At 49.1% G+C, this 17,313-nt stretch overlaps 1 long non-coding RNA gene across 1 annotated transcript; it reads right to left on the minus strand.

Moving 5' to 3' along the window:
* Positions 1-5,678: 5,678 nt before the first annotated feature.
* Positions 5,679-11,003, minus strand: LOC117002917. The gene is made up of 3 exons (XR_004419437.1): positions 10,940-11,003; positions 9,257-9,319; positions 5,679-7,037 (listed from the first exon to the last, which is right to left on the minus strand). It is a non-coding gene; the product is annotated as an uncharacterized LOC117002917 (long non-coding RNA).
* Between the last annotated feature and the right edge of the window lie 6,310 nt (positions 11,004-17,313).

Consider the following 17,313-nt stretch of genomic DNA (forward strand, 5'->3'; position numbering starts at 1 on the left):
TTTTTTTGGTTTTTGGTGGGTTTTTTGGGGGTGATTTTTTGCTTTTTTGTTTAGTTTTTTGTTTGTTGTTTCTTTTTTTTTTTTTTTTAATTGTTAGAGTATTTAATTACCCAAGCAGATGTAGTTTGATGAATATTCTGATGGGGAAAACACTTCCCAGCTCTGTAAAGATGAAGAGGGTCGGGCTAGAAAAGCACAAAGACTCAGCACAGTGTAAGAACTGGCTGCGAGGATTTTCATCCCTGGAGCAGCTGAGAGGGATCGTGCTGGTGGTGAGAGGCTGGTGCAGGGTGTCTATTGGGGACACATTTGAGTGGCTGCAAATGTTTGTGTGCTCTGCTGCAGTAAAACACCAGGTGATGATTTGAAACTTCATCTTGGAAGGTGGAAATCCTTGTTGAACCAGGTAGGAGAGACAGGCCAGTGATGGTGAATAAATCAAGGTGCAGGTGGATTAACCTGCTCCAGGAAGGGGCTGGTGTTTATCTAACCATCATTATTAGTGGCATCTTTATTTTGTCCCCACTGTAACCAGAAAAGGAACCAACCCTCGTGTGTCTCCTGCGTATTTCCAGGTGAACTGCAGCAAATCGCGGAACCTGCAAGGTGCAGCTTTGGGCATTAGGGGGGTGTGGGATTCCCAGACACTCTGTGCCTCTCACAGATTGATTCCCCACCCCAGCCCGTCACAATCAGGAAAGTACCCCAGTAGATACTGTCTGTATAAATAAGGAATCAGCTGTTTCCAGCCCCAGCTCTCTGAGGTGGCTTCTTGGGACGCTCGTCCTGCCCCATTTACAGTCCTGAAATCTCGGCACCGGGAATGCCAGGGGATTATTTTTCGGCAAAACGTACTTCTCCCACGATATTCTGCTCCTCGTGGTAGTGAAATAACCCTGATTAGTTCCCCTGTTCCAGCCCTGCCACGGAAAGCTCCTGTCTCCATGGATCCTTCCCGAGGGGAAGGGGTGTGGATGCGTGGGGCTGGGTTTGCCCCCGGAGCCCCCTGCAATTCCCGCAGGGAATTCCGCCTGAATTCGGCCAGAAGCACAAGGGGCTGGCTTGGCTGTCCCGCAGGTTGGAGCGGGATAAAATCCTTCTCCCGGAACGGAACGGAACGGAACGCGCTGCCTTTCCTGCGCAGCCGGGAAGCGCCGGAGCAGCGATGCTGATGCTTCACTTGCGTTTCCCATCCGAGGAACTGGGACGTGACTCGGGCAGCCCAAGGCGGGGAGGAGCAGGGTAATGGGATGTGTGTGTGTGTGTGTGCGAGCTTCTCAGTGTTCATTGATGTGCCTTCATCAGATCTTTCCTCCCGTTTCTTTTCATGACAAATCTTTTCTCCAGATTTTTTCTCCTCCATTCACAAAATGCAAAATACCCGTGGCAATCAGAGAATACAAAATACGGGGTGGAAATATCTTCTGTGCTGTTTTAACTTGAAATTAGAAAAGCACCCTGTGCTTTCTAGTACAGCATTATCACAACTCCCTTCTTGCATCTTCCACACCTCCAGTCCCCTCCCCGCCATCACACCCTACCTGGCAGTCAAGCACACTCAAATAATTTCTTTTCAGTATGAGAGGGAAGTTATTTTCTCTCACGGACTATATGGTATGAGAACTCACCCCGGACAGTTTATAAATGAATATATGCTCTGCTTGAATCACAGTTTGAGTAACCTGTTATCCTGTTATTGAACAGCCACAAGGATGGGTTTACATGAGAATTTCAGAGAACAACGTCTTACACTTTGCTTCAGAAAATAAAATACTTGAATTTGTGGTTTTCTTCCATTTGGTGAGTTTGTTGCCAGGATCCACTGTGTCACCAGGGTGTCAGAGCCATCATTTGCACTGGTCATCACTGTCACTTCAGCAAACCCCCACGGGAGACGTGAGCTGGCTCCTGCTTTGCCATGTGGCTGATACCTGCCACACCTCATCTAACCCAAGATTTTTTTCTTTATTCAGCTTTATGCTGGGGCAGCTGCACAGCTGGGTACCCAGCCAGGGTCTCCTACCCCGCAGAGAGACACACACATGAAAGCTCTCTGCAGTGCAAAGAGCAAGACCCGAAGTCATTAACATCAGGCACAGGGAGCTGCTGTTGTGCCAGGCACTGCACAAACACCTGCCAGAGCCAGTCCTGGCTCCCAACACGCTGGATGGGAGCTCAGGAAAAGCAGATGAGGTGGGTGGGCAAGACGTGCAAGAAAAGCAAGATAGTGCTGGATACCACAATGAGCTGCCAACCTTTGCCAAAATTCCTTCTGCATCAAAGGAGGTGAACAGAAAAACGCTGAAGGTAGATAAGGTGGCGTTTTGGGTTGCTTTTCCAGCGTTTACAGGAATCTGCAACACCTCGTTTGACTCCCACACCACCTCTAATGGAGGTACCTGGTACTGTGAGCAGAGCAACATAACCTCAGTTTCAGTACGTGGGAGAATTTTTTTAAAAATTAAGAATGGTGTAGAAACGTGTGAATTAGAGACTTAATGACAATCTTCCAAGCCCAGCAGCCACGCAGTGGTGTGATGATGTGCTGCACGTATTTACCTACCACAGGGAACTTCTGCCTTCCAGCTTGTTTATAAAACCACAGCAAAAACTTCTGAGGGAACTGAAAGACCTTTCCTCTACAGTAGTCACACGCATTCCTGATGCAGCAAATTTCACATTTAAACAAAAAATACCCCACATCTTTTTATCCTACACAAACAGAGTTTATCCAGGCTGCTGCCCCTCTGCAGGTGCCTCAAAGAGCTGCAATGTGGGTCTGGGTTAGCCCAGGGATGCTCTGCAAAGGCATTTAGTGCTTTATTTTTTTCAAGTGATTTGTGCTCAAATGCAGAAGGGAAGTCAACTTGCACTTGTGTCAAAGGGAAACTTCTACATGTCAGAAAAAAAATGACAGGAGCTTCCCTACCTTCTCAGAGAGAAAAGCACAGCTGGATGTCAGCGCCCTGGACTTTCTGTATTAAAAATTGGAAATATCCTGAAGTAGCTGGAGCAGTGTGGGGACACCCAAGGTGCTGGGAGCCCCATCCTGCAGCTTATGGCACATCTAGCACTGCCAGAGCCTGTGCTGCTGCCACCCTGCACAGCCACCTCCAGGGTGGTATTTCTCTGTCCCCTGTGACCCCAGGGCCTTGATTTAGCCTCTATATTTTATATATTATTAAATATATTATATTTTATAAGCTCTGCAAACTCTGCAGTGCTTTTACTCTCCCATTACTCCCATTTTGATCGTGCAGGAGACTGACAGCTGAAAGTTTTAGCAGGAATCTTCAGTTTGTGAACATGGTGAAAATGTTTTTTCTAGCTGAGTAAAATCAAAACACACCAGAAACGGCACAAAAAAGCCAAAGAAATTTTAAACCTTACACTCCACCTATAAATACCAGTAGAAACCTTTCTAAAAAAAAAAAGAAAAAAATTAATATAAATGTACAATTACCAACATTATTGACCAATTTCCGTTAACCAAGTCACTTACCAAGTTATTTTCCTGAGGGAAAGCAGTATGGCACGAGGCAATTAACGGCTTGAGTGAGAATGAACCATTTTACAGACACAAGCAGAATACCAGTGTCTGGTTCAGAATGCATCAGTTGTGTGCCCAAACACTGAGTTTGCCCCTTTGAGGGCAGAGCTGTTCATAAACTGCTCCTCCCCACTCACAGCCCCCTTTCACCTTTCCATGCCAGAGCCATTTGTGCTCCAGGGGTGCCTCATGCCCTCACTCCCTGCACAGAGCTGGAGCAGGGATTGAAGCTGTAAATCAGCAAGAGGATTCCCCCTGCCCAAAACTCTTGGTTGTCATTTAGTAATTCCTGAAAATAGCTGAAAAACAAATGTTCTGGAATTCACAACCACGAGGAGGCTGCTGGATTGAGGCTGTTAACAATGCATCACTGGCAGGACTGACAAGCTCATTCACCTTGACCAGGGAGGCACCACCCAGCCCTGCCCAGGAGCATCCCTGACTCTGTGGTGCCCTTGTGCCTATTCCAGCTGGGTTTGGAAGCTTCAAGAGGTGCAATGCTAAGGAAAACCCTTCCACCATGGGGCTCTGGAGGACCTCACTGCTGTAGTGCTGGGTCTGCAGGCAATTCCTCAGGTGGTCCAAGCTGTGTCCAAGTGGTGCTAGATGCTGCTGGCCACGAGCAGCCCCTGCCAGCTGTACCTGAGCTGGGGTACCCTGCAGCAATTTGGGGAAAGATGCCTCCTGCAGCAGGGCTGCCCCAGGAGCACCCCAGGCACAATGAGTGTGCCTCCCCCTCAGCCAGCTGAAGTTCTGGTCCCCACCAGCCCTTGCAGCCCCCCAGTATCCCCCAGTAGGGTGCACCCAGCACTGGCCCCATGCAGCCCCAGGTCCTCCCTCCCCCCAGAGCCCAGGGAGGGCTCAGCACCAGCTCCTGGCCAGTGCTCCCTGTCCCCTCTCCTCCTGGGCTTGGGCTGCAGCCCCCACCCCTTCCCCAATGACGACACCAAGCCCTGGTTGGTTGCTGCCTCCGCAGTGGTTTATTGGGGTGGGAGCCAGGAGCCCCCAGCAGTGGGGGAAGCACCGTGGGGGTGCCACGGAGGGACCCCAAGAGTCAGAGCCCCGGCTCCTGCGGCAGGGACCGATTTCCAGCCTCACTAAAGCAGCAATGCAATACTGGAGAGCAACAGGCAATCCCAAACTCCAGTATTTACGTGCTGCTAGAGCACTGCTGACAGCTCTGCACGGCCTCCAGCCCCCCCTCCCCACCCCAAACACAGGCAAGGGTCCCTTGGCCCATCCTTTGGCAGGAAGAGGCCCGAGGAGCAATAGCTGAGGGGTAGATATAGAATAGGATGTGGTCATGGCCATGTTGGAGAACAAAAAGGAGCTACAAGTCCTTCCTGCCTGCAGGGCCAGGCACACGAGCTCACAGGGGATGTATCTGTAGCTGCAAAGGATGTGCACAGTACAAGCACCAAGAGAACGTGTCTACACATACCTGAACTAACGAGATACATGGGAATGTGTTAGCTTCCACATCTATGATAACCAGAAGCTCACTTTCTTGTCTTATCCTTGAGGTAATGAGGCAGCCCAGAATGGTCTGTATCTCCTTGTCCCTACAAACCATGATGTGCTGCTACATCTCCTCAAAGCCCACTGAATGTTGACATTCCAAATGGTATTTTGAATATATATATGTAATTTTTTTTAAACTATGATATAAAGAGCTGAAGAACACTTTTAACATGCATGCATTACCACCACAGGACAGGGTTTTTTTTCTTCACAGGTGCTATCAGACAGTCTGTAACTATAAGAGAACAAGCAGTTATACAGTGCAAACAAACCAGTTTCAGAAACAAGGTCAGAAATTAACTGCTCCCCCCAGCCCCAAACCACACTTAGTATTGGGTCCCAGCAAATAACACATTTTGGGTCCAGCAGATCTGTTGCTTTTGCTACTGTAAAGAGACTGAAGAACTTCCCATTCCTTCCAACTGGTCTATGAGGAAATACTACCTTGTACTTTTCTTTTAGGGGATGCTGAACATCAAGGATTTTCCAGAAGTCATAATGTTAAACTTTCAGATAAATAAATCCAGATTCCAATAGTTGAAAACTGTTAATTTTCCTTAAAATACTTTTATTCAGCTCAATTTGACTTCTCAGATATGAAAAAAATTTCCTTTTTTAAAAAAAGAACATTAAATTATACTTACTTACCATGTGAATGGACAAACCTTATACGACCAGAAATTAAAGACCTTTGGAACTTCACCACATTCCCTGGCTGTACCAGTGCAGAAAGCACCAGAGCAGGGCAGGGAGGGGCTGCAGCCCTGCAGAAGGCAGCTGCCAGTGGCTCTTACACACCAGCCTGCCTGGGCTGCACAGGAGCTGTGCAAACAGACTGATATTTTTTGTATTTCCTTTCAACCAACCCTCCCCCCCCCAGTTATGTGACAACTTCCTTCAATTCATTTTCTTAAAAAGCAGCATCACAAAAAAACCTGAACAATGTCAGAAATGACGCCTTGGGTTTGAATTCTTGTGCCATCCCCTTGTACCCAACACACCACCGAGTCCCTGCCTCTTTAGCAAACTTAAAAATAGGAATTTCAAAAGCTCTTGTGACTCTTGTGACCCATGCCAAGTGATTTCAAATTTGAAATCAAATATTTGCCAACAAAAAAGCAGTATATTTTCACCACTTCAGTGTCCTCAACACTGACAGCACCAGGGCCAACTCCCTAATGAGCAGCTGCTACTTGCTGCAAAGCAAACACGTAGCCAGTGCTGAAACTGTACGAGCTAAATCACAACCCCACATAATATTACCATTAATTACTTCTGAAACAATGTTTTACTTGACTCTACCTGTGCAATCTTATTTCTTTCATCTCTTCAAATGAATAAAAAGCAAACAGGTTCAGCTTTAGAATCCATTTTGATGGTGTTTGAGGTTCACATTTTAATTAATGTTTTTATATTTATATAAACCAGACTTTTGCTTAGTTCAACAACAAGGGCAAGAGCTCTCTTCAGTAAGGAGGACTTTTCAAAGCAAGGGTTCAATACACCCCCACCAGCCTCTAGCACAGAGGGGAAAATCAACAGTCACACCAAGTATTGGGCAACTGGAAATTTGGGCTAGGCAGTGGAATACGTATCTCAGAAAATATGCACGTTCATGACAGCATCAATATTTTACACAATAAAAAGTTCCATGTTTGAATTATCCATCTGCCACTTCAGCTTCTTTCAAACTTAGTTTGTGCTTTGGAAATAATATTTAAATCAGAAATTGGCAGGTGAACAGGGTGATTTGAGCTCACCTGAATGTCCCCAGGGTATTACCTGCAGTACTCAGGGAGGGATATGCTTGTCAGAGGGACCTGCATTTACCCAGAGGGATGCAGAGGTGCAGGTATTTTGGAGCAGGTGGGACATGAGCTTACCTTCCCAACTCACCTCTGAACACAGGCACAGCAGCTCCTGCATGGACTCTCTGGACTCAATCAGATCACTGCTTCAGAGGGAGCTGCAAGCAACAACAGAAAGGGATTGAGAGGTGCTGGCAGAGAGGGGTAACTCCAGGAAGGGGGACCAGAGGACTTGGGCAGGTCCCCTTCCAAGGCACACAGAGAGGTGCAAGTATTTTTAAAATTAGAGAAGAAAAAAAAATTAAAAATCAAGTTTTCAGCTCCAGACAGGGCAGACTATGCAGCAGAGTAACTACATCTCTCCTCTCTCCATCCTCCCCACGCCTGCAGCTGGGGCCATGGGCAGCACTGGCTCAGTGTGACTCTGGGCAGTGGCACCCAAGGCACACTGGTAACCCCTAATCATAACCCAGGTGCTGTACAGCAAGGAGGGATGAGCCAGAAAAACCAGGGGCAGCTCTGGGCACGTGGAAAAGCCACTGAGCACAACCATGGCCAGCACCTTCCTCCTTGAAACAGTAGAAGGAAAAACTCCACTGGTCCTGGCAAACTAGAAGCAAATGAAACATCTTAATTATGCTGGTTTAGATATAAACCAGCCCTAGGACAGGAGGTAAGATGCAGAGAGGCTGTTTGGGGGTTGATGCTTTTGTGGTGGCACAATTGCCTTCTCTGTCAGGTAGAGGCAGCACCCCAGGAGCACCTTCAACTTCCAAGCAGCACCCCACCAGAGCCAGGAACAGGAGTGTCCTGCTTAGTGGTAACCCCAAACACGAGCAGAACTGTCCCAAAAGCTCCACCTCGATGCAAAAGCACTGCAACAGCCATTGTGCTGCCAAGAGCTCCACGCCCAGTGTGTGCACCAGCTCTTTCTAGAAATAGAAACTTCTACCTGTCATCTACGTAAGCCAGCCACCTACAGAGGTTTAATTAAATCCCCCAAATAACTGGGGAATATGAACATGCAGAAAACCATTAATGCAATTCACAAAACAATGCAACTTCAGCTTGCCAAAGTATATCGGGCAATTAAGTAAAAAACAAGCCCCCTCTCCACTCCAATCCCTAACACACACACAAAACCAAAACAAATTCTCTCTGAAATACTGGATTCCCTTAAAATACAACATCATCCCTCCTCACTGATACTAAGCAGAAAAACAAAAAGAAGAGGGAAAAAATGTGAGAAGGAGCACCATGGGAGAGGAAAGGAAATAAATACAGGAGCCCATGACAGGACAGATTTGCATACAGAGCCTTCACTGACCCACACACTCAGGGCTAGGTGAACTCAAAGACAAGTAAATATTAAGCATTTCCTATACATATAGAAAAGAAAGGAACAAAAACCCCAGCTCTGCTATCCAACAGTTTTCTAGGAGACATGCACAAACAAATCCTGAAGTCATTGTTCTCATTTGAAACAACTGCGGGAAAAAAGGGCATTTCTTATTTTACAAAAAGACTAAATAAAGTAAATCATCTCATTAGAGCTGAAGGTCCCAGGCACTCATTAGGGTGACAAAACGAAAATAAGGGTGTGAGTAACACCACCAGAACACCTCATATCTGCCCGGCTCTGAAAAAATCCCAACACTTTCGTTGCTGCCTCCTTTTGAACAATGAGGTTTAAACAAAAGTCACGTCGGAATATTTACAGATGTGGCCAATGGCTGGGATCAGAGCCGGTGCTTGATCGACAGCCACCACATGGCTCCACTGTGCCGCTCCCGGCAGGAATCGCCTCGCAGGGCTGCGGGAGGAGAAGTGGCTGCGAAGGAGCCCGAGCAGTGGGAACTTTCATTAGCACAGCACCCACAGTGCATCTCCCATCACCCAAAACCGCCGCTCTGCCCAGCCAGGACTCACTCCTCAGGGACACAAAATAAACGCAGAAAATATTTCCTCCCTGTTCCTGGCGAAGCCGTGTGAGAGCGGGTCGTTCCTCACGCGATTCATCAAAAATAATTTTTTTTTTCCTCACTGATTTGCCCATAAAAGGGTCAGGGAGGCAGCACACAGCTCATATAAACCCCAGCACGTTTTCCTTCCAGCACGGCGCACCTTCCCCGCGCTAAACCTCAACCACACGGCATCGACACGCTCTTAGGTGGGGCCGAACACCCGAAACCAAGCTGCAGCTACAAAGGGCACATTCAAATAACGCAAAAAATGAATTCGTTAACTTGGCTCGGTGTGAAACTCGAGCCCAACATTGTTACCAGCAGGATCAGCTGTGTTTACCGAGGCAGGGGTGTTAGTGGGACCGGGAGCTACCGGTGCTCGAAAAGGCCTGCGGGACAAGACTTCAACTTACAGCACTGCAGAAAACCAGTAAAATCCACAGTAAAATTCCAGGATCCACAGTTTTTTCTCAACACTGCTGAGAAGAAGAAAAGTATGATGCTTTTTGTTACTTCCAAGTTTTAGCATTGTCATCTCATCCACTTTTAAACAACAAGGGTCAGATCTGGATGCCCGATTCTTATAAAGTTTATTTGTTAAGAACAGGAAAAAAATCAAACAAAAAAACTATTTCTTTTTTTGGTCAGATAAACAATAATTCAAAATATTACAAGCACAGTTTTTTTTTCCCCCCTTTCTTATATTTGGGTCAGTTTGCCTGAAGCATTACTTAAAGCTTCCCCCTTATACTTAATAAACGTTTACTGCATTAGCAGCTCAGTTTTACTCTATTTCCCACCAAAGTCGATTAACCAAATTCAGACTTTTGCAGTTGCCGGTGAGTTCTTTGGATTTCTTCAGAACAGAAGATGATGAAACTTGGCAGATGGTCCCTCACCTACACTTAACACGCATACGACACACAAGCAGAATTTCTGGTTTTGGGGGGAGCAATTAATGATTTAACCTTGGAAAACTCACTCTCTAAACGCAAAAAAATTGTCTTCATATACCTGATGCACATACGTGAAAAACATTGCATGTAGGATCAATTAGAGGGAAAAGTCCCTGCGCTGTGCCTGTTGCTCCATCACTGCCGCTCCCAAAGCGCTGCGAGGCTGCCCTGGGAAGCTTGGCCCTTGCCAGGATATTCAAATTTCCTGTACAAAGCGAGCAACCAGCGAGGGGAAAAGGGAAAAAAAAAAAAAAAAAAAAGCTGGCTGCCAGTTGGACTTTAATATTTTAAAATATTTCGGCGAATTATTCTTTGGCTACACTAGCATTTTTTTTTTTTACTTTAAATATATCAAACTATTTTCTACGTGCGGGGGCGCGCAGACTCCGCGCCGAGCCGGCACAGCCCGCGGGTTCCCCGCGTTCGCTTTAAAAAAAGAGGGAAACGGGGAGAAAAAAAAAATTAAAAAAAACCCATCAACCCCGAGCCCCACCTGCGGGGGGCGGGCGCGGCTCAAAAGAAAAAAAAAAAATTAAAAAAATTATTAATAGTGGAAAAAAAAAAACCAAAAGAGCGGTGAGGAGAAGGCAGCCGGGGTTCGGCGGGGCGCCCCGCACCCACGTGGGAACCGGCCCCGCGCTGCGCTCCCGCTCCGCCGGCCCGGGGGGGCCCCGCCCGCCGCCCCCCGGTCCCCGCCGCTGTCACCGCCCGCTGCGTCACGGCCCCGAGCCCCGGGGCCGCTTTGTGCGCCGCGGGGCGGCTCCCGCGGGGGGGCTGCCGGTGCCGCCGCGCTCCCCACCCCCCCGCCCCGAAAAAGTTTTTTTAATAGTTTTAAGGGGGGGGATTGTTTGGGAAGGTTTTTTTTTTTTTTTTAAAGTTCTTTGCTCTCCTCCCCCACCCCGGAAAGTTTCGGCCGGGCCCGTGTCCGGCCGTGCCCCGCGGGGAGCGGCGCGACCCCGCCCACGGGGCAGCGGCGGAGGGGGTCCCGCCGAGCCCCCCCAGCGCCCCGCGCCGCCCGAGCCCCCCGCGGGGCCGGGCCGGGCCGGGCCGTGCCGCCCGCAGCGGCCGCGGGGCACAGGGGGTGCCGGCCGCCCCCCGCCGCGCCCCGGCCCCGCCGCCCTGCCCGCCCTCCCTCCTCACCTCCGAGTCCACTCGAAAATGGCGCCGAAACCGAAAAAACTTCGCAAATTTCATTGTAGGCGGCTGCAAAGGCTGCTGGGAGCGGGGGCGGCCGCAGCGCCGCCCGGCGGGGCGGGCCGGGCCGGGCTGGGCGCGGCGCGGGGCGGGGCGGGCGAGCGGGGCTGCGGGAGCGCGGCCCGGGGCGCGGCACGGAGCGGCACGGCGCGGAACGGCCCGGGCTGGGCTGCGGAGGGAGCCGGGGAGCATTCACCTGTCCCCGCTCCGGCGCCGTGAGCCGGGACCGCCGCGCCCCCGCAGCCGCCGAAAGCCGCGTAGTAGAAACCTCAATGAGGCGAGAAGTAAACAGATGTACGTAAAACATGAGAGCTGCACGGGAGCGGTGGGGACGCTTCGTGCGAACCGGTTCGTTCCGCTGCCTCTTCCGTCGGGCGTATATGGCCTCGTATAACCCAGACGGAAAAGGGATGATGCTTTCCCAGCCCTGCTCGGGTAAAAGTTGATGTCTTGTTGCTCAATATGTGGCTCTGTCCATGCACTCACACGACATCAGAGTGAGACTTTAAACCATTCTCTTTTTTCCCCATTCTGTGATACTAAGTTTTCCATAAACACTAATTCTCAGTCTGCGTTTCTCCGACCTGCAGACTTTCCCAAGGCCTGCCCGGAGTCACAGCGGAGCAATGGGAGCAGGATTTCGGAGCTGGCAGTGCCCATCCTGGGTGTGCGATAGCACTGCGACTCGCTGGCAGGGAGGATGGGCTGTTCGGAGACACGGGTTTCCAGAAACTTTAAAATGTGAAGAGTCAGAACTTGAGGGAATGGTGATTCATGCCGGTGGGGAGCCTGGTGAACTTAGGCCTGGGAAAAGTGATGCTGAGGCAAAATGTTCTCTTCCAAAAGGAGAACCCAGATCTGGTGGTTAGAAACTTGCAGGTTTGTCACATTCATCATTGGAAGTGGTTGAAGATGCCAAGTCTCCTGTTGGCCTGGTGGGTTTGAGTTCTTCCTGCAGTTTTTATTTCTACCCTCACCCCAAACAGCAAAAAACCCCCCAAACCCTCTTGCTAAATAATTGCTCTGTTCTCACAGGTGAGCAGCGAAGCTCAATTAATTCTGCTTTGTGAAGTGCTTCTGATCCTCTGATGGAAACATGTAGGGGCAAAACACTTTTATTTTGCAACTTGCAAAGGCTGATAAGAGCGATGAAAACGGAAAAGCCTCACCACTGAGGGGGATTACAGCCCCACGCTTTTTCCACTCAAGATCTTAGAGATGAGCTGATGGCTGCTGCTTTTCATTTAGAAGGGTTTTTCCCCCTCTTTTGAAAGAAATGCAATCACTACCAAGTATTCTAGAGGGACTTCATCTTTAAACAAATAATGTTTTTCTTGTTGGGTGTGCACTATTATTTTCTTAATTATTCCTGGATTTCTGCCTGTTCCACCAAGAGTTTTCTCAGATGGCAGAAACAATTGGTCCTTTTTTTATTACGCTAATAGCAAAATGTATCCCTAATAAAAAGACTCTGTACATCCCATAAACTCAAATGGGACACTTTTTGCCAACAATCACACCTCTTCATTGAAGCATCTTATATGCTGCTTTTTTTTTTTTTTAAACTTTCTTTCCACATTACTATTGTTTACTACTCAGACTCACTGGCTGGCTAAGTCTTGGTGCCAAAACGAAACGAATCAAGTCATTTATTTAGCACCAGAGTCCTCCCACTCACCCTTAGCATGAATGTTGAGATTTCAGCAGATGTGGTAGGGAATGAATGGGCAAAGGGATTCACCTACATTCACCTACATAGAAACCCATCTACTTGTGGGTGGCCTCTAATTAATTTGGCTTCGAGGCTCCGCTGCAAGGTAGATGGGTTAGGAAGTCTGGCCAGAAGTCATCTGGTTGAATCATACCTATTCTATGGAGAACTTCATTGTGTAGCTGTGTCTGACTCCCACCCTTGTGAGAACTAATTAAAAATAAGAAAAAAAGCGCCCCACACTTATTGGAAGTCAAATATAAATGTCAGCGTTTCGGATGAAATGGTATCTTGGGAGGCTCCTGCACATTTAATCAGCTGGTTGCGCCATGTATATCATGGCCTCAAAAGCTGCACTGAGAACCACGAAAGGCACTGGCTTAACATCAGCAAAAGTGTTTGCCAAGCTTGGATTATGTCACTGCTTTATGATCTTGCTTTGTAAAGGGAGAATACTCTTGGGGAGAAAGGACTCGGCATGCCGGATCTACAGCGAGAGCAAGGAATGAATGCTGCTCACAGAGTCTGGGGGGAGGGTGAGGGTTTCTGTTTGCTGGTGTATTTTTGCAGATGGATGCTGGACGGTTGCTGCCACCAAGCAGAGATGCACTCCATGGATCACTGGGGCTAAAAGCAAAAAGCCCAAAAAACCCCAACAGAGCTGTTTGCTGCTTGCCCTCCCACTGGTACAGCTGTGGGGGCCCTGCCCTGGTCCTGTTTGTCACTGTCCCCTGGCTCTCAGGGCATCGTTGTCGCACTCCAGGGAATGTGGAGACGTTCTCAGGCACCCTGGCTTTCCCTTTGCTTTGGGATACAGACACCCAGCCAGGATGAGGCTTGTCAGACACACAGAATTTGATGCTCTTGCAGAGGTGGCAGCCATGGAACTGGTTAAAAAACATCCCGCACCACACATCTGAAATGTGGCCTGCTGAGATGCTTCTGGTCCCTGTCACAGGGGTGAGCTGTGGCCACTCCTTCCGTTCTGCAGGCTGGTGGTAAAGGCAGGAAACTCTTTGAGGAGACCAATTCTGTTTGCCCAACACCAGCCCAGATGCTGGGCTTGCATCTACTTCTGCAAGTGCAAGGAGAAAAAAGAGAAAAGCTTGGAGGTTACATGCCCCTTGAGGAGGGCTGTTGGTGGGACAAGTGATATTGGAGGGGACAAACAACTGAAGAGAAACACCTCTACAAAAGCAGCCCCTGGGGTCTGAGAGCTGTGCTGCCCATGCTGTTCTTGCTTTTCTGTTGCATCAAGAGCTCTGTGCAGCGCCCGTTCCCTCCCGCCTCACTGCTGGAGCATCCTGCCCTGCCCTACCCAGCCTGGAAACTTTCCACTGCTACTGGGCTAATAAATTGTGCTGCTTCTGGAGGAGCGTCTGGCCAGTACCTAACTGCATCCTAAGACTGGGCTTAGCATGGGAAAGGGGGTCTCTGTGTCTGCAGAGGCACAGGGAGTGCAGGTGGGCAGCCTGGAGTGCCTGGGACAGTGGAAAGGGCCAGGTGTGGGCACACATGGCTATAGCACCTTATGCTTCCCAATGAACAGAATGGGGTTCCTGGTGTGCAGAGTGGGGTCCAGAGTCTTTTATTTACTGCATTACCCCTTCAGCACAGTAAACTGCCCATCCTGAGCTCTGACTTCTGCTCCAAACCTTCCTCCAGCCTTTCAGTCGCTTGTGACCAGACTGAACGGTGGGTTAGTGCTTGCTTTCTTTCCATGTCTCCTTCATCTGCCCCTGTGCACCAGCACTGGTGTTCCGCAATTCCCCCAGCTCTGGATGTGGTGTGACAGTCCCAGCCTTGGCTTCTTGGGCACCCTCAGTGCTTGCAGCCACCTCGGCCACTCTGCAGTGTGCAAAATGGGTGTGGTGACAATGCCGATGGGTTTTTGGCAGCAGCTCCTGCCTTCCCTTGGCTCAAAGAGTGCCCGAAGCATAGCACTGTCTGGACAGGGATTTCACTGCCCGCCATCCAGCCTGCCAGCGCAGCCTTGTCATTGCAATTTGTCACACGTATCTGGTGTGTGTTGAGGATCTTGCCGAGGGCCTGTTTGCCGAGCTGTTCATGGAATTGCTTCTTGTCGACTGCGAGAAGCAGCTGGGCTGTGCCGGGCCCATACGCGGATGTGCCAGGCCGTGCCAGGCCCACACCTGGTGTACCAGGCCTTGCCAGGTCCACACCTGGCTGTGCCGGGCCTTGCCAGGTCCACACCTGGTGTGCCAGGCCTTGCCAGGTCCACACATGGCTATGCCGGGCCTTGCCATGTCCACATGTGGCTGTACTGGGCCTTGCCATGCCGACACCTGGCTGTGCCGGGCCTTGCCAGGTCCACACATGGCTGAGCTGGGTCTTGCCAGGCCAACACCTGGCTGTGCTGGGCTTTGCCAGGCCCACGCCTGCCTGTGCCGGGCCTTGCCATGTCCACACATGGCAGTACCGGGCCTTGCCATGCCGACACCTGGCTGTGCTGGACCTTACTGGGCCCACACCTGCCTGTGCCAGGCCTTGCCAGGCCCACACATGACTGTGCTGGGCGTTGCCGAGCCCAAGTGCAGCTGTGCCAGGGCCTGTGCTCTGCTTTCGAGGTGTGAACCAGCAGCATGACATTCCCTACCATCAACCTCCTTTCTTTCACTACAGGGGGGTTACTTTTGTAGAAAAACCTGGTTTTTATTGAAACACTAATTTTAAAGGATCTTTTTGTTGTTTGGAGATGGAAACCTTCAGCAGAGGCACCAGCTCCCCACTCCTCCCCTCCTTGCCTTTGCAGTTATTTGCTGTAGTTATTTACTGCAAAATTTGCTGTATTGCCTGACATTTTTTGGTTATCAAAATATTTTGATTATGTGCAGAGGAGGGGGCGGGTTGATAGCATGGCCGACATCTCGATAGAAAACTGCCTGTAAAACATTCTAACTAAATTCAGGGCGGGGAAGAGTGAGATACTCCAGCCTGTCCCAGGCAAGCCCTTGGCACTGCTGCTGTGACCTGGCTGTTCAGGGCCTGAGGTCAGCTCAGACACATTTCCCTGTATATTTCTGGCCCTTTTGTGAGCTCTCCCCATGGATTCATCAACTACAGCAAGCACAGAAAGGAGGGCAAGGGAGAAGATTGTGCTGCAGGATCACATCCCAAAATCACTGCCCAGGTTTTCCCATGGAGTCTGAGAGGGGACAGAGGCAGGGTACAAAAAGCAGAGCTCAAAGGGATGGGAGGGAAGTTACACATCAAGATCAGTCCAGAAAGAGCTGAAGCACTTCCCATTTTTTTCTCTCTGTCAGAAGTGATGTCTTTGTGAGATGACCACCAGCCCGTTGGCTGTGGAGATGTCTGTTGACTCTGTCCTTGAGCTAATGCCATCAGCAGATGTCCCAACTCATGAACTGCTCACATCTTGAAAGGAATTTTTGCATTTTGATTTGAAATAGCATTGAGAATTTATCTGTTACAGCAGTTCTCCAGTTTCTGCATGCGAAAGTGTTTAGAATTTTGAAGATCAATATTTATCAGCACACAATAATTTTGTCTGTTCATGCAATTGTTCTGTATCTAAACAAACTCCTCTGACTTCCCCAAAGCTAGCATGCTTAGAAGTTTTTATGACTTGTGTTACCAAACCTGCAATTTGTCATTGATACAGTATTCTGTCAGAAGTGCAGTGTTGTGGGCATGTACATATAAATATTGTGCTCTCTTGGCAAAGCCAAATGTCATGATAGGATAATGTGTTATTTAATACAGAGCTGTAGATTAGACAAGGACATTTGCAATACAAACCAGTCCCAACATCAGACAGTTGCAAAAGTTATTGTTACGCTGATACTGTAGGAAAACTGATATTTCTAGCTGAACATTTTATGTATTGTGCTCCGTGACCATCCCATGGACCTCTGCCATATGACACATAGTCTTAAATTATACTGTCCAAGAGCCATTTGGTACAATTCAAGGCAGTAACCCCAGGAGGAACCCCTTAGACATGCAAGGAGTCTGAAATGGTAGGTTAGTGGCTGTCTGTAGATGACCTTGGCCCTCCTCCTAGGAAAGAAGGTCTGGCTCCTGGCTTTTTACCTGGAAGAGGTATTCATTCCTAAGGACTAGCTCCTAGAATAGTCCAAAGAAAACCCAAGCAGTGAAGCTGTGCATTTCAGAGAGATGGACTGGGCTTGTTCAGGACAGGAACAAGATTCCAAATGCTGGAGAGAGCCCAGCACACCAGTCCCAGGCTTGCTGACTGCTGGCATTTCTCTGATTTCCCACCCTGTGATGGAATGGAAAGACTTTGGGAAGTGTCATGTAGCGCTGTGGCTCTCCAGCTCTCCACCACTTGCTTTGGTTTATCTCAGGAGGCTTTTGAGGGATCCAGCTCCCAGAGATTTTGCTTGCTTTTGAAAATCCTGGGGTTTGTTGAAGACACTCCTGGAAACTGACATTTTTCTGAAGATAAGTGTTGCTTTCTAATAAGGCATTTTTGAGCTGGGATAACCATTTTGTGCTGATCCCAGCTGCTTGTGGTGTGTTCCAGCGGGGGAAGGAAATCATGGCACAGGGTGTGCAGGTTGGCTGTGCTCCAGTCATCCTATTAGCAGAGTTTTAACAGGAAGAC

Source organism: Catharus ustulatus, chromosome 14, assembly GCF_009819885.2.
Source record: "Catharus ustulatus isolate bCatUst1 chromosome 14, bCatUst1.pri.v2, whole genome shotgun sequence".
NCBI classification, from domain to species: domain Eukaryota; kingdom Metazoa; phylum Chordata; class Aves; order Passeriformes; family Turdidae; genus Catharus; species Catharus ustulatus.